Here is a 23,639-nt window from a genome sequence, read left to right as displayed (position 1 = left end):
GTTTGGTACGAAACAGCTCAGGAAGGAAAATGCTTATTGCATTTACACACAGAGTGAAATAAAAGGTTTGAGGTTTATGAACAAGCCTGTATCAGTAAGGCAACCGTGAATTAAAATGATAATTTTCCTTTTAAACAACTGAACAGTTAGGTTTACAATTAGGTGGTTACACCCGACAAAAAAAAGAAAAAACAAAAAACAACAAGCAGAAAGAGTAAGCAGACATATAAATTACAGTATTTCAGTGACTACTAAATGTTTACAATCTATAACAAAGACGTTTACAGAACTTTACATGGCAAAAGGTTCATGCGATAAACCACACAAGCTTGGAAACACAGCTGATGGAACAATCTCCAATGCCAAGTTGACACCAAAAGCATGGCCATGCAAAAGACACATCATTTACATGCAGAACATAACAGAAGCCTATGGAGCCTCCAACACTGTCACTACCCAGTCATATCGTTCTCTGTCACAGTTAGTGTCCTGCTGTTACACAAGAGAATTTTTTATTATTAGACATGCAGCCCCCAGTTCACTTTCTCCCTCGTCATATTACCATCCCCATGACTTGACAGCAGCAGCTGAGAACAGTGTTTAGATACAGGCATAGCATTTCACTTTTGTCCTTAGGGGGGCAAAACGGGGGCCCTATCTGAAGCAGAATATAGAGGGTTCAGGTTATGTTGTTATTTGCAGCATTATATATAAAGCCAGGCTTCACTACCTCTCATAATAACATTGGACGATATTGGATGAGAACACCAAATATCTGCACTTTGGATTGTTTACAAATAGCCGATAATCAGTGGATTATTATCCATGTGAAAATAATCACATGACTTATTTTACCGATCTCCTTGCTATGTTTCTGGACGTTGATCATGTTAATTACATTTCTGTCTATGAGAGGGTCAGAGAGCTGTCAGAAAGCATCAAGAATATCTTAATTTGTGTTCCTAAGATGAACGAAGCTTTTACGGGTTTGGAACGACATGGGGGTAAGTGATTAATGACAAAATATTAATTTTGGGGTGGAGTAACCCTTTAAGCATAAACCAGTCGACACAGCCAGATATTTGCCCATTACCCCCATTTCACCTGGCATATAAACACATCAACCTGCATTTAATTATGTGCGCATGTGTAATACATGAAAGGAAAGCGTCTTTATGACAGATGTAAGCACATCCAGCCACTGCGAGTGTTTTGCTCTAGTGGAGGAGGAAATATTGCAAACTCAGACTCTTCCTTGACCCAAGAAACTATAAAAAATATAAACGAGTTTGTCATCATTCCTTCTAACATCTTGTAATACTCTGGGGTCTTTAATGCTTTGTTTAACATCACAACTCCACAAATTGAATACTCTGAGTAGAACACACATGTATGTATAACACATTTAACGTAACCACAGGGAAATAACCTGATTTTTAATAAAGTCTTTTAAACGGTTTATTTGCATTGGTGGGTTATCAATTTGCATGTAAACTGGTACAATGGATTATTTCAATAAGCAGATTTTTGGTAGTTATCATCATAATAGTATGCATATAACCATACGCAATGGAAGACTAAATGAAGGATAAATATTAAAAAAGGGATAAAATAACGACTTTACCTCCACTGAAAAATACATGAAGTGAAACATGAGGAGTCAGAAATACCATGTCTATAGATCCAAAAGAACAAATCCAAAATCTAAAAAAATCCATCTTATTCTGCACCACAAAAGTGAACTTTTTTATGTGAATGTCCAAGACTTCCGTTTCATTAGCTGCTATAGGTTAATAACTAGAAGAATGAAGTTGCACCACAAAACAATGCGTTTATGATTACAATAATAAATTTAAATTATATGATAACAAATATCAGTTTGCAATATCACGCAGCATAATGGACGGTTTTTGTACAACTAAAATAACCTGAAGCAAATGGCACCAGAAGCCTCACACATTCAAAACGGCCACAAAAAAACCAAAAAAAAAAAACGTAAGAAATAACATGAACAGCAGGTATAGTACTCTTCATGTTTTATTTTACATTATGGCCTAATAAGTGAGTGCTCAGACTAGGTTCTTCTAATCACAGTACAGATTGATTATCCAAGCAAAGTCTCAATGAGCATATGTTTCTGCACTCAAGACACACATCAAATGTCAACTGATGGAATATTTCAACATCATAATACAATATTGACACTCTGTGACCATCACGAAAAGCAAATTTTTCCATCTCATGAATCTAAACTGACATACTGACAATTCAATCTGAACACACTGACCAGAGTTCAATCAATCACAGACCTGCCCTGAGTAGAAGTCTTTAGTTTAAAATGAGCTGCAGGCAAAGGAAGTTTCAATGAAAAGTAAATGATTCAGACAGCAATAAGGTAAAGTTACCCAACAACAGCAGTAAGGCACTAAGCTTACACCTGCAGACATTTTTTTTTTCTTTAATCCAGTTAGATGCAACAAAGGCAAGGATGAAAAAGACAGACAAAAACACCTTTCCCTTACCTTTGTGGAAAAGCTTTAATCTATAATGCTTTGAAAAGCAAGACGAATCCAGTCTCTCTGATCTCAACCTCAGCTCCCATAGAAAGACACATACTTAAACAAGACAAAATGACTCACACAAAACCACACGCGCACACGTGGAAACTCCCTCCCAGACTGTGAGTGAGTGACTCCTGCTCTGGACAGCACTGCTCCGGCATGAGGGGAAAATCTGATGTCTCCTGCTGCAATCAAGTCAGTGTTTCTTGTTTTTAGGTAGCATAAACTCTTTAAGAAGTCCACCTGAAGTTAAATCTCACACATTCTTTAGGCAAAGCTGAGGAGAGAAGCTGAACCTCCTGCAGTTTTCATTGGGGGTTAAGCGCTAACTGAATATTACCATGTCCACAGTGCTATCTGACCCTGAATAGCACCATCACCCCCACACTGAGGGGCAGTCTCCAGCCTGCCTGAAAGACGAGGACAGGAGGAAGGGCAGATGGAAAAAAAGGGGGGAAGGACGGGTTAAAGGAGGAGGGGTTAAAGCGGGATTCGTTTTCAACTCCATGGGGAACCAAATCCCAAAATCTGATTACAGTGAGTGTCAGTATACATTACTTTTTTTCTCAATTCTAACCTGCTCCCTCAAAACACTCTTCATTCTTTCTCATCTGAGGTCAAACAAAATATTCATTCAAACTGTCTCAATCAGACAAACACAATGTCATGCAGCCAAAAATAGGATCACCAACAAGACAAGTTTGTTGCAAAATATCACTTATTGGTGATATAACTTAATGAATGAATAAATAAATGCATCCCAAGCAAGTATATATAAATGTAAGAAATGCTTTGTTTTATGAGCAGTGCTAAAAATACATAAAAACAAAAGTTTTCAATTCTATATTCATCTTTGTTTCTCTGACTTATTAATTCAAGTTTTCTTTGTGGAATCACTCTCTTTTAGGTCAGGCCATACTTGATATTGAAGGAGGGATAACTGGAGAATTCCAGTGAGTTTTTAATGGGATCAGTGATATAAAACATGATGCTGCAGAAACTTGTTAAAGGGATAGTTCACCCAAAAATTCTGTCATTAATTACCCACCCTCATGACGTATAAACTTGTAAGACCTTGTGATACTCTCCAAAATGGCGCTATAGGGTGACGCGGAGGAGACGAATTGTCATAGAGTCATTATTTTTGTTTTCTTTGTGCACAAATAGTATTCTCGTAGTTTCGTAAAATTACGGTTGAACCACTGATGTCACATGGATTATTTTAACAATCTCCTTGCTTCGTTTCTGAGCCTTAATCATGTAAGGATCCTTGCTGTCTATGGGAGTGTCAGAGATCTCGGAATGCATCAGAAATATCTTAATTTGTGTTCTGAAGATGAAGAAGGTCTTACGTGTTTGGAACGACATGAGGGTGAGTAATTAATGACAGAATTTTCATATTTTGGGTGAACTATCCCTTTAATTTGAAACATTCTTTTCACACCTGGTTACGAAACGGTGTAATATTTTATTATGAATGTCCACCAAGTTCAGTGTGCAAACCAACAAAAACAGCAGTTCAAGCCTCTTTCGAGTTTTATTTTGATTCAAAATGAAATTAAAAAAAATCTTTGTGGACACTGCAGTGTGATGTTAGTAATGGCAGCTCAGTAAGACTTTATTCAAAAACATACAAAGGACAGAAATTACTTTGCTCTTGTTTATTGCAGATAAGATACTACATTTCTGTACAGCCTCCACAATTTACCATTTTCAATTCAGATAAGCATCCAATGGATGATCCAAATTAGTAGATCATGTTTTAAATGTCTTCATGCAGTGACTGGTGATTAGTTCAACATGGAAAGAGCACAATGAGTAAAGAGGATCAGGGTGACAATAAGAGTTGCTATTGTGAATGTTTAAAGGAGCTGGTGCCTTTGAAATGAGAATGTCTTTGTGAGGATTAGGGACACAAGGTCATATATATTCTAAAGTCATGATCCTGCTAATTACACTCAGAACAATACACTTTGGCCTTTACTGGGCTGTGCACAAAACTAATTAACAGCATCTGTTGGTACAATCAAAAGTGCACTAGCTAACATTAAAGAGAGCAAGAACTCACAAGAACTCTTCTGTAGCACTGTATGAGACGAGTTTCACTTCCATGGGTTTTATTTAGCTTTAGTTTGGCAAACACAAGCTTCATAGATCAATTGATTTTATTAGCGTCACCATATGGAACCTTAATTGAACAAATAGAGATTGAAAGGTCTGGACGGCCATCCTGACCGCCATTAATCGTAACAGACAAAACATAAACATTAAGTCTGGTCTGTCAACACAACAGAGGATAAAAACATCAGCCGTGTAAAATTTTTATACATTTTAATACACTAAAACTATAACAAAGATGAGCTTAATACAAGTTTTCAAAGTGTTAAGGCCTATTACTTTAAAGGCCTATAAAGTCTTATACATTTTTTTTTTAGTTCAATAAAATGTGGACTTGGATGACAATCACAAGGGCTTTTAGGGTGACATTTGGGACAGGGTCATACTTAATGCTTTCACACAACAAATTATAAAGAAAATGTCTAACTTTACTGTTTTATGTTCAGATCCACACTGTCAAGAGAAGTGCAAAATATGTACCTTTAAGGTTGTTCAGGTACTGCCCCGGTTATAAGCTGTTGTACCCTTCAAGGTACCATTTTTGGACGATAGTGTAGTTAGCTACTTAGTAATATTTTAATAACTCTACAATTATACAGTATATACAGCCCTATATTAAACCTAACACTTTCCTTTAAAACATAAAATATCTAATGGACTCATTTTATACATTCAATCAAAATGGAAGTTTTTGACTTTAAGACCAAGCAGAATTTCATTAAATGTTGAGACTTAAATATGTGCGGAGCATAAAAGTCTTGCCACAGTATACAGTCAAGGGGCATTATGAAACTTAACTAAAAACAGTTCTTGAATGGTTCCAATGAAGAATTTGCGACCCATGATAAATTAATCTAAATGAACACACTGAAATTCAGATGTACTTTACTGACATATCAAAGTTGAACATGCAGCATAGCAGAATTACATTGCCAATCAACTAAACTGTGTAGATCAGGAATTTTGTGGGGCAGCACAAAATACAGTGGGTCATGATGAGTAAAATATTACTACAGCGAACCAAACACCAAAGGAGCATCAGTCTAGCCACATTTAGATGCCAGTATCATTTTCAGAATGACTGAAAACTTGGCTCCCTAAACAAGTATTACATCTGTTTGACATTTCAGTCCATTCAAGTGTATTCAGTACTGGCACTACGTTTCCTTCCCCAGGTTTTTTGCTTCAATCAACTTGTATTCTTGTCAGTCTGTGTAGTTCATGATAGCCATCGGACAGACGCTGGAGATCAGCAGAGACAAATCACACTCTTCACTCAACTCTCTAGCTGGAATTTGCTCTTTAAAGACCTAAATGTCAGCAGTGACCCCAAGAGCTATCATGTAGTTTCCAGTAAGTCACTGACACACACACAAAAAGCAAAATGACAATGGCTGTAAATATCAGTCCTTCAGACAGCATCATTAAACCTCTGGAGTATCTCTTTTGATTGTTTGAGACTGTTTGTAATAGAGAGAGGATGAAATATGAGTAAACAGGAACAAAGAATATGAAAAGCTAACATACTTGCTAATTAATCACACAGCCAGACATTCCGGCCTTCAGAGACAAACAGAGCATGAGAAGCAACGAGTGCCACAAAGGCAAATCTGTTACAGATGTGTGTGCACATATCACTTGAACCAAAAACAGAATCAGTGATGGTTCAGTGATGGCTCAGAAGATCAAATACTGACAAATGAAGAGGAAGAGACAAGAACACGCATGAATATACTTCTTATGAAGTTAACCATCTTTTGAAATTAAATGGGTGTAAAAAAATAGTGCCCAAAGACATTAGCCCTGTCCACAGCCCTCACTCACTGCAATCTATCTCCACTGACACGCACGCTACACATGGAGGGAACCTAAATCTTATTATCTAAACCGCTAAATTGAATAAGGTTGACCCAACTTGCTCTGTGTCCTTTGCCGAGCAATCTGTCACGTCAAGGTGCTAGAGTCCAGTGAAATCAATATTGAATCTGATGTGGTCTGGGTGCTGGGAGACAGATTTTGCCAGTGTCTTGGATGATTTTTCTGTCAATTCTCAGCCGTAAGCCTCATTTACATAGTCAGCGGGGAACCAGAGGGAGTCACTGAGCATGGATACAAGAGCATTAAAAAGATACTTTACCCAAAAGTTGAACAACTCACCATCATGTTCTTCCAAATCCATAAGATTTTGGTTAACATATTTTAATAAATACCTAAGGTTTCTGTCCAGGTAACTGACATTTAGAATAACTAAAAAGGACATATAAGCAATATAAAATGAATCTACATAAATTGAGCAGTTTAAACTAAGTCTTGTGAAAAAATACAACTGCTTTATATGGTGAACAGATTTAATTTAGTCTTATTCACATAAACACACATACATACAGCGCATTACATATGGTAAACACGGAAGCTCCTGTGTGTTACGTGTGTATGTTATATAATAAAACAAACCTCACTGCACATTTGAGCTTCTGTGTTTACCATATGTGATGTACTCTATTGTATGCATGTCAACAATTGCTTAGATGTAAATAAAAGCCTAAATTAAATATGTGCTTTATATAAAGCAATCGTATATATTTACAAGAAGTGGATTAAAACGCTTGATTCAATATGATTGTTTAAAGATGCATTTAAGACCTTTTTGCATCTTCTAATTTTTGTTTATCTGTACCTTCAATGGAAGGACAGAAATCATAATCTTAATTAAATAAATTGGGTTTTTTTGTGCTTCGAAGATTAACCAAATCTTATGGTTTGGAATGACAGAAATTATGAAATATTTTTCAATTTTGGGTGAACTATCTAACAATCTGCAATTAAACTCAGGAGTGTAGCAACCATATCCTCCTCACTTTTAGAAATTACTTTGCCATTTATTCTGTCATCCCTCTACCATTCTTAAAGGGTTAGTTCACCTAAAAATGAAAATTAGCCTGTGATTTACTCACCCTCGAGACATCCTAGGTGTATATGACTTTCTTCCTTCAGATGAATCCAATCGGAGTTATATTAGAAATTGTCCAGGCTATTCCAAGTGTTATCATTGCAGTGGGTGTTTCTGTTCAACAGTCCAAAAGTAGTCAAATAAAGTGCGCGCATCCATAATAAAACATGCCTCATACGGCTCCGGGGGGTGAATAAAGGCCTCCTGTAGCGAATCCATGCATTTTAGATTGGTTTTAAACAGCCATTTAGATTTTTGAACTCTCTATGGTGTTTATTATCAATAAACAGCAAATACTTGATATTTATTTTCAAGCATTTTCTATCTAAAAATGTTTGGATTCTTTATAGTTCTTCTTTCTTTATAGTTTATAGTTCTGAATGCTCATTATAGTTGTGTTCTTTTGCACATTTTTGAAATATGTGTCTACTTAGAACATTTAAATAAATCAATAAACAAAATGTATAACGTTCTTGACTCATGTCAGGCACAAAGCAGGACTCTCTTTGAAATTATCACAGAATACTTTTCATTCATAGTTGATTTTGTTTAAAGCTTTAGTTTATAGCACTTAGAAACCAACTGTTATTTCTTGATTGAATTTGTAGCCCTTTTCATTCACAAATTCTGGTAAAGTTACAGAAAACTTCCAGTAACTTCTGGAATTGCATAATTTTGTTCATTCTCAATGAACAAAAGTAGGGTCTGATACTGGGATTGAATTTTCCAGCATTTCAACTGAGTGATTCATTGTCTTTCATTGAGAGCACAGGCACCCAAGTGTCTGAAAGATCAGGCTTTGTACCAAGTTCAAAATCTTTTCTGCACTGTCAATTTGTCCTTTTTACACACAAAAAACATTAAAGACATTAAAACATTAAAGTTTATTTATTTATTTTGTTACATTACTGTGTAAATAAATAAAAGCTATTTTTGTTGGCCAAAACAATTGTAACAAGAGTGGCTCTGAGGAATTTTTAAAACCTTTTTGTTAAACATTCAAAAACATTAGTTTGAGTGTTCTGACGTTCCACCTTGTAGCTCAACCAATGCTTTGAAGTGAAACTACTTGTTTTTCCAAAAAATGGAGAAAAGGAGTGTTGCTTGCAGTTGTGTTTGAAAACAACTTAGCAACAAAAACGTGTTTTTGAATTTGGTTTGAAACAATAAGTTACACGTTTTAAATTACTGGGTCACTTTTACAAAAACAAACACACACACCAAGAGCAGCAATGAAGACTGCCAGTAACGTGACCTTCTAACCCAGCACCCAAAAGGTTAGGTGTTATACTAACACTGCAAGATAACAGCATGCCATGGCCTCCTCACTAAAGACTGCTTGATGTGTTTGTAAATATTCTTTAGGGCTTTCTTCTTTCAGCTCAGTCCTTCATGCATCTTTGAAACATCTCAAAGGCTGAATTTGTAATTCAGTTCAGTACAACAGCCATTAAATTTCACTAGAAGTGAGGCTAATAAAAATAAGAATCTAAGAGCCAAATCAGATATGAATCTGGGACTGCAAAGGATATTCCTCAAAGGATAAACAATTCCATTAACAAATGCCTTCTGAAGTTTATAGTGTCTTATCTTTGTTTATGTTAAAGATCTTGTTAATGGAGATACTGTCTGGAGAGTGGAGCAGCGTTTATTTACTTTGATTTTTTTCTTCATTTAGCTTGATCATTTTACGGGTATCAGTGTGTGATAGCAGAAGGCAGAAGACTGCTAACATCTCTCCTTTTCAGAGGTGCAAGGTTTCCCTTAACCAAACAGACACACACAATACAAAACACCCTGCACGCCTCAATGTGCATAAGGAATCCTCAAATGAGAGCGCTGAGGTTTAGAGACATTGTGTTTTCCCTGAAATAAATATGGTTTGAAAAGATTTGCGAATAAATAACTTTTTTAATAACTGTATGCATGTGGTCCAGATACAAGTGGTGATCATTTAAACCTTAATATACAGCAGTTAGGTCTGTAAAGTATGGAAACATATGTGCAGCTAAATTCAATTTGAAATGTAATATGCAAAATGGCAATGCAATATGTAAAATGGCAATGTATTTCTGTATTTAAATGTACATTTTCCCATTCATATGTGCAACATTTAGTGCAAAATGAAAATTCAATTCAAAATATCATTTAAATTTGCCATTTTCTACACTAGTTTTAATGCAAATTATAAACATCTTTTAAATCTTTATAAGTCGCAAAATTAAAATTAAAAGGTATTACCCAAATTGATTAGATATGTTTTAACATGTCCAAGCAAAAACTGTAGCAAAATTATCATTTAAATGCTGTTTTTCCTAAATGCATTTAGACTTAGGGGTAGGACACTTGGGATTGCATTTTCATCGTGATACCGCGTGATATTTGTAGCAAAATGCAGTGAGAGTTTCAAAATGCATTCTGAGCCAAAATGTCTAATACATTTTAATTAACTTATAAAGCTTTAAAATATGTTTTTAATTTGCATATTAAAACTATTGTAGAAAATGGCAAATTTAAATGATATAATTGAATTTTCATTTTGCACTAAATGTTACACATATGAATGGGAAAATGTACATTTAAATACAGAAATACATTGCCATTTTACATATTGCATTGCCATTTTGCATATTACATTTCAAATTGAATTTAGCTACACATATGCTTCCATAGTAAAGTTTGTTTGACAGGTTCATGCATTAGTATAATTCAGAGTCTAATGAGACAGATTTGACTATGTGAGCAATGAAACCTCAGCCAGCAATACTGTAGATTTAGTACCTTGTTTTGATTGAATGGGATTGGGAAGGTACCCAGTGGAGAACATTCAAGACTCTATAAGTTTTAACTCCAGAACTAATCACTATAATAATAACAACAACAAATGATTTATCTGTCTAATATGCTTATAATAATTACTAGACAAATGATTTATCTGTCTAATATGCTTTTTATAGTACATAATCTTAAAAAAAAAAAAAAAGTATTATTTTTTTTTATTTTACATCAAATTATGCTGACAAGCTCAACAAGGACTAAGAGAAAAACATGATTTTTTTTCTTCCTCCAGTTGAGATTATATTTAATTTACACAAAGATAGTGTTGGACTTAAACAGCAGAACATAACTCCGGCGAATATTAAATAATTATAAGCAAGATACTACTTGGAAAAGTCTTAGTGGCACAATATAGTAGAGTCGTTGTCAAATACCAGACTGCGTTTCCAACCAGACAGTGAGAAATAATGACAACAGTAGCACCATTTTACCCTTTTTACAGTTTAGAGTGAGCAGAGCATCAAAACAACAGAGCTGTACACCACAAGCGCTCATGGGTTATTTATGGTATGATCTTTCAGCACTATATCGTCTAATATTTTTATCTAGAGCCAAACGCACTTCATTCAAGTTCTTTCTGCTCTGTGAAAGTTGTTTCTATCTCCTGCTAAACATGCTAAAGTGGCACATTAGGAGCTACAGATGACACGGTTACTGTAACAACAGTAGCAGAAACAAGAGTGAGCAGCGAAATAGATTGATATTTTCATTTCAAACAACGCAGAAAATGAGAATGCAGCAAATACAAGTATTTTTATCTGTCATACATATATGACTTGGACAAGTTTTTTGACAAGATGTTCCTTTTATCTACATTAGCATTAGATTGCACTGAGAGATAAATAAAACTTTGAAATTACTAGTAAACTTTGTTTTCTGCTTATGATGAGAGCATTTAGATTATTATGTACATTGTATGTTTGTTTTTAGTTGACACTTATTTTGAGCAATTTTTCAAATCAAATGGCTTTCTGGCATACCATGCCTTTTTAATATTAATTTACAGTTGGGCTCAATTGATAAAATATTTGAAACATTTTGAAAAATTCATAGACACCACTGCTTTGGCTCTCAGGCCCAATATCCTCATCTTTGATGACTATTTTGACTGTTTAGAATTTTTTCCTTTTACAAAGTACTGCTGCTGCCCAGATGGAAATTTATAACTATTACAAAAAATTATTGTCCAGAGCTCTGCTGGGAAGAAAATATAGAGACTAGACCTCTTGGAACAGTAATTGAATACACCTGATATAGAGTTAACTTTTGCCAGGTTTGGTGATTTTTACAGAATGTTTCACACTTGATGTTCAACTATAATATAGCCTAACTGTTCAACTGTAATGCATGGTTTCACATCAGAGAGACTTGGGGCCATAGAATTAACAGAGACATACTTGTGAATATGACAAATTGTGAATATATGCACTACAATAAAACAGATATTTGTAAAGAATACATATATGCGCAACATATTAGATATTCACCACCACAGAAAAACTAATTTGTTGGTCCCACTTTATATTAGGTGGCCTTAACTACTATGTACTTACATTTAAATTAACCATTTAATACAATATACTTATTGCGCACATACATGTTTTTACCTTGTACTTATATTTTTAAAAATACCTGCATGTAAATGCATCTGTAACTATTTTCTGTAATTACATTTATAATTACACTGTTGACCCATCCCTTACACATAAACCCACTCTTAAACCTACCCATACCACCAAATCTGTCCCCAACCTCACCCATCTCCAACTTCAATAGCAGAAAAAGTGCTTTGCAACACAATTACATTGTACATATTTTGTGATGTAAGTACACAGTACTTAAGGCCACCTAATATACAGTGGGACCAATTTTTGCTACATAAACCTACAAGCCCTTTTCCAAAGCCGTGCTGCCGTCTAAGTAGGCCTGCAGCAAACGATTATTTCAATAATCGATTAATCTAGTGATTATTAGAGTGATTAATCAACTAATCGTCGATTATTTCACTGATTAATCAGTTGACTTTGATTATTCAGCTTTTGCAATTAGTAAAAATATTGAGTTATACATATTCTAACAAATAAATAAAGGTACTCACTTCAGCTTTTGAAAATCATATTATGAAATTACAATTATTATACAATTAATTTATACAAATAAATATATTTGGCACACAAAATGAGATCACAGATCTCTCTCTCATTCACCATTTAAATTAGCTACATGAAAAAGTAAATGACATCATTTTGCCTAACAAATTTTTGCCTTTTGTCATATGTCATATGCATAAGAATCAAAATAAAGGTGATCAAAATAAAAGTGATAAGACATTTTATTTTTTTGATAAACAGTTTTATTCACATAACATAATCACTCTTAAAATACCTTATAGGTTTATGATAATCAAAACAGCCCTGAGCTAGATCAAGCTTTGATCTCCGCAAACCAAACTATCATTTTAATGAAATATTTTTTTCCCCCCACTAATAAAAAGATTTTATCATTAGCTAGCTCCGCATTGCTGTAATCAGATGCGTTCTTAACTGCTGCTTTCTCACTGCTGTTAGTTTTTTGTTGTGTTTATTTCATTATTGAGAGGAAAGTGCATTTGGCTCAATATATATTTATATATTGATCCAAATGCAGCTCAGCAGCTTCAGATTTGGCTGCGTTTGCTCTGAAGCGCTGTGTTTTCTTCTCTTGAATTGCATCCAGGTGGGTTGAATTACAGTCTTGTGCTACACTGGTCAAACCGCATTAGTTCATAGGAGATGAAACGACTACTCGACAACAAAAAAATTGTTGACAGTTTTTTTGTTGTTGATAAGCCCTACATCTAAGGAACATCAAAAGTAACATATGCAGACAGGGTGCCACAAAAATAAATAAATACATAAAATTAAAAAAAAAAAAAAATTAAAAATCACATGGTGCACCGCTAGCACGTTGCTATGCTTATGGCACAATGTTACACACAAGCATACAACATTAATAACATAAAACTATCAGGTGAACAAAAATTGTATAGATAAGCCTATAATGCCATAAAATGCTCTCTACTGTAGGTGAGCCACTTTCTAAGTTCTGGAGAAGTGCTACAGGAGTGCCATAATTTCTCATGGTCATTTATCTTCCTCCTGCAGGACAGGACATCTGAGATGAAGCAGCAGTGATGCTGTTCTGTACAGGAACTGAGCAGACAAACAGATGCCTGAGCGCTGAGAGGTTAGGGCAGGTCAAGCTGTTCATTCACAGAGAAGACGAGAAAGAATTTGCTCCATGTACCATTTGTTCACGCTTGGACAGGAGGCAGATACGAGCTTCACCCGAAGGAGCAGAATGACCTGCTTTGACTAGAAACGGTGACCCTCCTCTGCTTTCTACCCACTTATCTGCACTCATGAGAAAAAAAGCATTGCTCAAGGTGAAGGGGACATGCTAGGCTTTGCTTTTGAAAGGTATTCTGCTGTATATGACAACAAATTTGTGGCAACCTGATATTGGAGTGTGGAACGAATTCTTACTGACTAATTTATGCATCTTAATGTGCATGAGTTTTTTGCTAAATGCAATTTAAGCATAATTGAAGTAGGGGGTCCTGTGGTGAAACGTCAAAAAAAGACTAGGGGGATCAGAAACAGCTTGTTAATGACACTCACAGTTGGCAATAATCATAAAAACGCCTCTGAAACACAAATGGCAGATAGGTTTATAAATGCTGCATCGTTACCTGCTCATGGCCATGGAAATGGAAAAAACGTGCAGTCATCAAACAGATTTTTAACAGAAACATGGAAAAAATTAGATGATTAAACAGCTTGCTGTTAGCCAAGAATAAACAGTGCAGACTAGAAAACAAGATCAAATGGGACAAACCAGTTCATGGCTATAATGAACAACATCATTAGGAGCCAGTGAATCGGTTCTTAAACCAAAATAATAATAACTGAGGCCAAAGTTTCCAGAGGCACAAGTCTGCACGTGCCATTAGACCACAGCACTTTTTACAGGACAAATAAATCTTTCATTCTGAAAATTACTGAAGGTTTCCTGTCAGCAGCCATTTGGAGGTGACCCCAGAATGAGAGAAAAAAAGTTACAAACCATTACCAAGGTTAAAAATAAATTTTTAGAAGTATCTTACTTGAAAGAAAAAGAGTATGTGAAGACGATGGTTAAATGGATGCCTTCTTAAACTGCTTTCAGCCAGATGACAGGCGGATTATTTGTTACTATACAGGGTGTGTTTGGCACAACACTGTTCTAATTAAAGGACATGGAGGTGGACTGGGGAATGAACTGAGCAACAATACTCGTCTTTTGGGAACAGATCTATTAGTTCCAATCCTTTGCAAACAAGCTCTAATAAAACCACTAATTCATATTTATAAGGGATGAAACGTGCACAGATATAGGGCAGCAATAAATGGTGGCAGTATATGCAGTGATACCCACAACCCCCTCGCATTTTTGTCCAAAATGTCCCATCTGGAGAGTGCAACAAAAGGCTTGTTGAGTCTGAGGCATGACCTATCAGTAGCGATGACTCACAGAATCTAATCCCTTAGGGCAAATCACACACAAACCCAGTCCTCAACGAGAGGAACTGCAATCAGCACTACTTAGACAGCTGGAGGAGGGGAGAATTATACTGAACACTCTAAGATTTATATCTCTCTCTATAACCTGTGCATCTAAGACTTTGTTCTCCTGGCATGTCTTAAGGCCATTGAGGCTGAGCTGACATGGATTAGAAGAAAGCTTTTCAAATGACAAGTGAATGTCGGCCAGGAATAGCCACAAACATACACTATGCACTTTTACGATAACAATTACATTAGGTCCTCACCAAAATTGCAGTCATCAGTGGCAATATCAGTAAAATTTCTTGCTATCTGCACCAAATTTGTTGCCACAGCAAAAGCTATTCTACAAAAAATATCTATTAAATAAATTAAATAAAGTAATAATTATTAGTCTTATTAATTAATGTAAAGAACACAAATTAAGAAAACACTAGCATGTAAAATTTCACATTTATTTTGACATCAGATTTTTCCATTGCTATAGTTATCAGGAGTGTTTGAAAGCAGCGCCTATCAGCAGGTACCAGACTAACTCTGTACTAACAGTGTGGCAGAAAAGCTGGTATCATCACATTTTCAAAATTTCAATATCAACTTGGTACTGAGCTACTGGTACTTTGATAACACTAGTCTTCTAACAGAGCAACATTAAAGTAATATCCGAATAAACGAATGAGTGCGTTTACTTCTAATTTCACAATGGCAAACCTTATAGCTAGGCAACTCAAAATTATTCAGACAGCAATTTCCAGACATTCACGTCAGGGTGTCTGCTTTTTTCTTCTTTGAAATCTTGCACTGCAGGAGCTTTGTCACACATTTACCAATTAAAATTGCCAGAGGGGTGACTGAATAATTGACTGCTTCTGATTTTTCATGAAGATGGCTGAAATTATAACAGGAGCACTCAACCAACATGAACTACTGTAATGAAACGAACTGGGATAACGCGTGAATACATTTGCAGTAGAAAGCATATGTTCCTTCACAACTTCGGTAAGTTCTGCCTCCCTTATCTATTTAATAAGTGAAGCCCCAGAGAAATGCTTGGTTACATAATTATCGTGAAGTTGAGCTGCTGTGACTATTAAGGATGCCCGCTGAGAGCTGCATCAGATTGTCCTTGAGCCAGTAGATAGAAAGATATGATAAGATTGTTTAGTTCTGTGAGACTGTGGCCCTGTTTCCACCTGGTATTAAGATGGATTTCCACTGATCTGGGAATCCTTATCCTTTTTCATTCGCTACCTTTCCCTCCCGTTTGTAAGCTGCATGAAAGGGTTCATTCATGCAACAGCATTCATCTACCGCATGCGATGCTCCCAAGAACATTATATAAAATATAAAGAAATATGAGAGTGTTGCAACGAAATCCAAAAACAAGCGGTCACAGAAGACACATTTGAAACACGTGATAATGCCATGTGGAAAAGGTAATGAGTTTTGACTGACCACTGATGATCAGATCACTGAAAACACAACTTGATACCAGGTGGAAACAGGCCTAACATCTACATGTGCTTTGAAGAAAATTATTCTTTTCTCATGAAAGGTTAAGTCTAACCTAGAACCCAGCCCGCCAAGACATTCGGGTCAAATAAGTCCTAACATAACTATCAGACCTTTTCCTCCATTCAATAACAGCTCACTATCAGTTGAGCTGTCCTTAAGGGTTTCTGAAGCCCACACAGTCAGTCAAGGCTACAAATGTTGGTTGAAGGGTGGATGAATGATCACTAGAGAGCAAAAATTTAGATGAAAAAAGGGTTCTCCCCTAGAAAGGTTTTCAGTTCCACAAAGATTTTGAAACATTCGGAGCTCTGGAAACATATGTTGAGGAGCATGATCAATTAAGTTACTGCAATATATAAAAGCTGTCAATATAGTTTGATTTAGAGAAATGACAGGGAAAGGGATGAATCTCTAGCTTGTGGCTTTACTCCACACATCCATCAAAGAGAAAATAGAGGCTGTCTTAGAAATGCAGCACTTTATTTCAGAGCTTCCTGACCCAGCTGTGTTTACTCTTATGATTAGTGTTAAAAGAACGGCTGCTGGACCTAATGTCAGCTGGATGCACCCTCCTTCCCTCACACACACACACACACACACACACACACACACTTGATCTGAATTGTGTTAGAAGAAAGAAGAAGAAAAAAAAAAAGACATGCTCAAAATCAGTAAGAAATGTTTGTGTGTTTTCCCCCCGCTCCCCATACAATGGAAATCAATGGGTACCAAAACTGTTTGGTTACTGACATTCTTCAAAATTATCATCTTTTTTTTTTTGTTCTGCAGAAGAAATGTCATGTGGGGTTTGGAATGTGTCATTCACATTAGTACTCACAATAACTCTAACAACTAATTGTACACATCTATTTAGATCTGCGTGACCTGTTGATCTTCATTGTTTTTATAAATCACACTGGCAACTCCTAAGATTTGACATGAAAGAAAATAATTTGGTTTGACAGAGGTATTAGCAATCCTAAAGCTTTCAATTGGTCACCATTTATGTCGTTGACCTGGACACTAGGTTAGTCTCTCTCTGGTGAATCATGAACAGTTGGAATTTATATAGGGATTTGTGACTCAACAAGCCATCGTTTTGTTCGAGATGATTTCAGAAGAGAGTCTAAAGCAGCAGGGGAAAAAAAAAATGATGTTTATTGTTAGACAAACATGTCTGTGATTCGGCAGTCTGTCCTTGGACAGCCTGGAAAGATGGTTAGGAAAAAAAAAAAAAAAAAAGTTGACTGGCCGCTAGACAGTGGCTCACTGCCTCCAGGACGCATTTAACACCCGTCTTACCTCACCTGCTTTTTATAGCCAGCTCTAAATATAGCCAGCCACGTGCACAGAGGCTGCCCTTGTGCAATTACTTTTGAACCAAATATAATCTCCAGAAGACAGAAACACATCATCAAATTGACCAAGATTACCCGTTAATGGTCATAACATAAAATACTTAAGTTTAACAGAATTCCAAAAGGCTTCTCATTTAAACAGACTTGAAAAACAACATTCTACAAGAAGTGACTTACAGTGAGTGAACATTAAAAGAATTTGAAAAGTAATTCATAATGAATGTCCCACAGAATCTATCTAAACAGTAAGAGACACACATACTCACTGTACAGTAGACAATTTACAGCACACACCACATTATATGGGGAAAATGTGTAAAGGGTGGACATGATATATGGTTTTCCAAAAAGTGGTTTGCTTCACAGAATTAGGGCCAGGAACTTTGAGGACAAGTTGTAAAAATAGATTTGTAATGTTCCTTGTGGCAATGAATTGAAGTAGTGTTTTAAAACAGACGCTCAAGACATGTAAGCACTGAAGACTACGTCCATCAACTACAAACTTAAATAGGTATATCATGATCCAGATATCACATGAAAACAATACCAACACTAGAAAAAAGGAGATCCTTCTTCAGTTTAGTTCAATAAGGCCCCAAATCATAAATTAGACCACAGTAACCACTCACACTCTATTCAGCGTGTAAACCATGGTTTTACACTAGTAAAGAAACAGTGAAGATTGGGAACAGCCTCTGTAAGGAAGAGTAAAACCACTCTAACTATAGCTCTTGGAAATTGAAATATATTTGAACAAATTCATTAATTAATTCCACCACCCTTAGGAGTTACAAAGCAGACATCAATCATGACAGAGAGCTCCCTGTGCCAAATGGCATGCCTGGACCTTCCCTCTGCGGTCAGCTTGTATTTGTTCTAATTGCTGACACTCCATAGGGTTCAATAACCCTTTTGTCATGATGGTATTCTTCTCAAATTCAACACCACACCATCTTCCCATTTAAAGGTTAACTTCAATGATGCTTCCACCATGTAAGACTAACTGTTCACCTTTCATGCAATCAAAAAGTCATACTTCTCACTTCATAAATGAGTAAAACAAGGCAGACTAGTTAATAAAGTAACATAAGGAATGTACATTATGACATATATGTAACCTAAAGTGAACGATCAATTTGCCATCCGTTTCTTTTCTTTGTTGGAAAGCTGAATACCAGTTTCAATTTGTATATTACAGTTTGCATATCATTTGCTTGAGAACAGAAGTAGGTCATTTAGTGCTACCCTTTCATAGTTTATCAAATCACTTTACTTTCACGTGCTATAGGCATAATGCACAATATATGATAACAATTCTCCATGTCATCATTATTTCCTTGAGTGGGACAATTCAATCTTTTCCTCTAGTAGTGAAGACACAAATGATGTGTTTCAACTATTTTCAACTACCAACAAATCATATTTTTTTTTTTTTTAAGTTTATATATATTTTTTAAGTTAAAATTAAGTTTTAATCACCTCTGACAACTAAAATTTAATTTTCAGCAAATTATTATTTTCTTAATAGGTGCAGACATCAGCTGTCAGACGGTTTAATTTTTTAATAAAGCAAATTGCAAAAACATTTACTTACATGTAAATTGTCTTATTACGTTATTTCAAGCTGACAACAAAAACAATGAGGTGTTAAAATATAAAAAATAAATATAAGATGCTTATATTTAAGTTACAAAATGCAAATTTTAATTTGGGCACTTTATTATAAACATTTAAACGTGTAAACAAAACATACAATACGAAACAATTTAATCGTTTTAAACTTCACTAAAAGGAAAGGAAAATAACAAATCTAGTTGTAGTTTCCCATATTAAACAAAATACCGTTACAGATGAAGTCATATTAAACACAATGCACACTAGAAAACCTACTTAGATTCGATGAAATACCGCAAACAAAAACACAGATAACTTTTACTTACCAGATATTAAAAACCAGCCACAGGATAGGGTATTAAATAGCCACTTCTGTGTGTTATTTTTGAGAGCACATTCATTTGAATCAACGCTTTTTCAAGGACAAAGTTTTAATCCAGTTCTCTTCTCTAAAGATTGAGCACGCAAACTCCGACTCCTCAACTCTCACTACACTGCGTTAGTGTCACGCCCCTAAAGTTAAAAGACACCACAGTTCACCAATGAGATCGAAGCTGTCGCAAACCTAATTAGATTATGCGCAGAGAAGAACCAATCTCATTTCAGGAGGAGTGGAGTTAACAGTATTTATCCGAGTAACGCGTGTTTGGTTGCTGGGTTACATTATTAAGGTTATTTAAATCTCTGTTTGGTGACGGGCATCTACTCTTAAACTGACTCTTTGTTTGGACCTGTAGGTTTGTGGTTGTGCAGTTTTTATTAGATTTTTTAGAAAAAAGTTCTGAGGCTTCCCAGTCGTGAGTTTCAAAATCCTTCAGTTATTGCACATGAAACCTAAATTATGTTTGCTCCCATATATATCTGATGATTCACTCTCACATGGCAACAGCTACAGTTTATCACCACATGGTGGCTTATGAGGAAATTTCTTGACATTTATGCACTGTACACCGTGTAAGATTAAAAATGTACTGAGCCATTGAAACGTAATCTTTGCCAAAACATATGAAAAAATAAAGTTGTCATTGTCTATTGTTTCTGCACTAAACAATGAAAGTGAGGATAGTCACACAGGTGCGATAAACATTTACATTTAGTAATTTAGCAGACACTTATCCAAAGCGACTTACAAATGAGGACAATGGAAGCAGTCAAAATCAACAAGAGCAATGATATGCAAGTGCTATAACAAGTCTCAGTTTAACGCAGTACACGTAGCAAGTTTTTTTTTATTATATAATAAATAAAAAGAAAACAGAATAGAAAAAGAAGAGAGCAAGCTAGTGTTAGAGGCCTTTTTTTGCTTTTGTTAATTGTATAATAAATAAAAAGAAAACAAATAGAATACAAAAAGATTAGAAAAGCTAGTGTTAGTATTATTTTTTTAAAGAATAGAATTAGAATAGAGAGTGCTAGAGTTAGAGGGTCAAATAAAGATGGAAGAGATGGTGTGTTTTTAGCTGATTCATGAAGATGGCTAAGGACTCAGCTGCTCAGATTGAGTTGGGCAGGTCATTCCACCAGGAGGGAACATTTAATTTAAAAGTCTGTGAAAGTGATTTTGTGCACAATTTCTTTTCTTTTCTTTTTTTGTGATTTTATAAACAACCTCTTATCAACCCGTCTGGGAGTTACAGGTCAGGACGCAGTCAGAGCTTGCGTCCAATTAAAGGTCATGACATCCTGGGTTTTCCATCCACATTTTCCCTAGATAGCGCTGTTTATTCTAGTTCAGATGTGCAACACATGCATGTGTACATTGTTTAGACCAGATAGCATGTTAAAACTTAAGGGTTATGTCTTAGAGCTATGGTTATCTTCAAGAAAGACAGCAAGCTTGCAGTTGAAAGATGTTGCTGTATCAAGAGTATATGACACTAGTCTGACTTTGTACACACATGAAACATACACTTAAATTATCATTTAAATCCCCTCACAGAAACAGATATGGTCCCACTTTATATTAGGTGGCCTTAACTACTATGTACTTATGTCAAAAAATAAGTACAATGTACTAATTGTGCTCATATTGTATTGCAAAACACCTTTGCTGCTATTGAGGTGGGATACAGGTAAGGTTAGGGACAGGTTTGGTGGTATGGGTAGGTTAGGGTTACATTTATAGTTTATTGTAACTATAAATGTAATTACAGAAATTAAATCAAATGGAATTACATGCAGATATTTTTTAAAATATAAGTACAATGTAAAAACATGTATGCACACAATAAGTGCATTGTAGCAAATGATTAATATCAACGTAAGTACATAGTAGTTAAGGCCACCTTATATAAAGTGGGACCACAGATATACGTGTTTGTAAGGTCATAGTGTGTTCATCTTGTGTTGAATGTGGTGGGCTTCCAAGAGTGTGTGTGAGAGAGAGAATCTTGGAGGATTTCTGCACAAAATAGAGCAGACATTTGAAATGACATGATAACTTGATCTCAGGTTTTCTCTGGCCCCTCAGTGCTGGCTCTTAGCAAACCTCAAACCACTCTCTAATCCAAACAACATCTGAACAGCCACGAAGTTGAGGTCATAAATTATGTAAAAACATTTCATAATACTGCACAAATTTAATTAGCATGCTAAAACTGAATCTTTAATTCAGACCTAACCAAAGCTACTTCCTATTAATTAATGATAATAAAAAAAATTATATACTGAGCAGCATTAATATTATCCTTGATTTATTGATTGTTGCAGTATATAATGTATATTGTGCACCATATGCAAACTTTGTTAGTGCATGGAATACCCCAAATGACATACTTGCAATATATGCCAAAATGAGCAGTAAATAATAAGGCTTATCGGGACAGCCTACATTGTAATGAACTTAATATGACCTTCCATTTCCAGTAGGATGGATAGGAGAGAATTACTGCACTAAGTTGTAGCATGTCTTTCTTGGCATGTAAAATGATAAAGTGAAAGTTCATCCCAAAACAAAAATTCTGTCATCAGAGTAAACGTACCTATTAAGCTCACGCACCCATTAAGCACACTTCCATTTTTGAGATCAGATTCTAAAAAGAAAAAATTATTTATTATCCTACTTGATGTCAATCAGATCATTGCACACTGAGATATGGGTCTTATGTTCACACTGTCTGGCGGCCATTTTGAAAGATGTCTAAAAACTTTCACCAAAAGAGGAGCCCCTTAAATAAGCGGTTTTTTTTTTTTTTTTAGATGTTTAAGCCTTTATTTTGGGTAAAATTACATAAAATATACAAGATGTTTTAATAAAACATGATGTGAGCTTAATGGGAACAGGGGTGTGCTAAAAGGCTACAAAAATGTACCCATTGAGCACAGCCAGACTTTTCTTGTTTGAAATGCTTTTCTCATTTAAAATAAAATATTTTTGTGTGAGATTAATATTTTATTTTAACATAACTTTTTGTACTGAAACCAATATCTTGTGCACTAAAAATGTCTCAATGTAGATTTTGGTGAGCTTAATAGGTACCCTACTCATCCAAACCTGGAACATAAGAATGTTGGGATCCAAACAACATTAGACCCACCCCATTGACTTTCATTGTAAGATATTTCCTCTTTTACGTTCCAGTGTTTTCATTTTTAGGTGAACTATACTTAAAAAACAAAAACAAAAAAACAACAACAACATTTCGATACAAAATTGGATTAAAAACAAAATGCATAAGATTCGCATTAGCTTTTCCCTGGAGACTAACACACACATTATATATATATATATAATATAAAAAAGATTACATAACTTTCTTATGCACTTAAAATAGACTGTAACCCAGTTAACCTAGATATATCCCAGTTGCAGCAAGGCACTTATTAACCATTCATATTAAATGTCCTCAGAGGTTATGTTGTAAGGTTAGGTAGCATGTAGTAAACCGTTATGCATCCACAACTATGATCATATTTTATTTCTTCTTTGGGTGAACTATTCATAGATAAGCAATACGCCATGCTTTCTTGTTTTGAAAGTCAGGATGGTTAAAAAAAAAAAATACAAGCAAATGGGTAACAAATCTTTCTACATAAAAATTACAAGCTTTAGCGGTATTTTTTATTAATTAAAATATGGCTTCTATTATTCTATTTAATTCTA

The 23,639-nt window shown here is 35.2% G+C and overlaps 1 protein-coding gene across 5 annotated transcripts in view; it reads right to left on the bottom strand.

Annotated features, from left to right (window-relative positions):
* Positions 1 to 23,639, bottom strand: part of tiam2a (TIAM Rac1 associated GEF 2a) — a 93,603-nt gene that overhangs the window by 58,650 nt on the left and 11,314 nt on the right. The window contains exon 1 of one of the 5 annotated variants that reach the window (XM_058748366.1): positions 19,864 to 20,726. The exons of 1 other annotated variant lie outside the window; for it this stretch is intronic. The gene's annotated coding sequence lies outside the window, so the exon portion shown is untranslated. Of the gene's footprint in view, positions 1 to 2,522; positions 2,539 to 2,639; positions 2,878 to 19,863; positions 20,727 to 23,639 lie in introns of those variants that run through there. 3 more of the 5 variants (XM_058748370.1, XM_058748368.1, XM_058748369.1) reach the window with 3 other exon arrangements.

Source organism: Onychostoma macrolepis, chromosome 17 (assembly GCF_012432095.1).
Source record: "Onychostoma macrolepis isolate SWU-2019 chromosome 17, ASM1243209v1, whole genome shotgun sequence".
In the NCBI taxonomy this organism is placed as follows: Eukaryota; Metazoa; Chordata; class Actinopteri; order Cypriniformes; family Cyprinidae; genus Onychostoma; species Onychostoma macrolepis.
The sequence above is the reverse complement of the archived record's forward strand: the minus strand, read 5'-3'. Positions and strand labels throughout refer to the sequence as shown.